The sequence below is a fragment of the Podarcis melisellensis genome (genome assembly GCF_964234715.1).
Source record: "Podarcis melisellensis genome assembly, chromosome: 13".
Classification (NCBI taxonomy): domain Eukaryota; kingdom Metazoa; phylum Chordata; class Lepidosauria; order Squamata; family Lacertidae; genus Podarcis; species Podarcis melisellensis.
In genome coordinates this window covers 20,167,184-20,167,538 of record NC_138545.1, presented here as the reverse complement: position 1 = coordinate 20,167,538, position 355 = coordinate 20,167,184, and positions in this window count along the sequence as shown.

The window sequence follows — 355 nt, the reverse complement described above, 5'->3', positions numbered from 1 at the left end:
ATATGTCAGGAGTGCTCTGATGGTGTTTCCTGCTTGGCAGGGGGGGACTCGATGGCCCTTGTGGTCTCTTCCAACTCTATGATTCTATGATTCTATGAGCCAAAAATTTCCCATACCTGTGGAGTCTAGCCACTCCACCGCAATGGGTTGATCTAAACATTATCTTTGTACATTTGTCATTTTACCCATTTTATCCATCTGCCCCCACTCTCCCATCCCTTGCCCATCATTTGATCCTCATGTATCCCATTTCCCCTCCTTTCCGATTCTGTTTTGTTCCTCCCTCTAATTGTCTCAAACAAATTAAATCTCCAGGAATGAAAGAGCTTTTTTATCCTTGTAACATAAAGCCCCT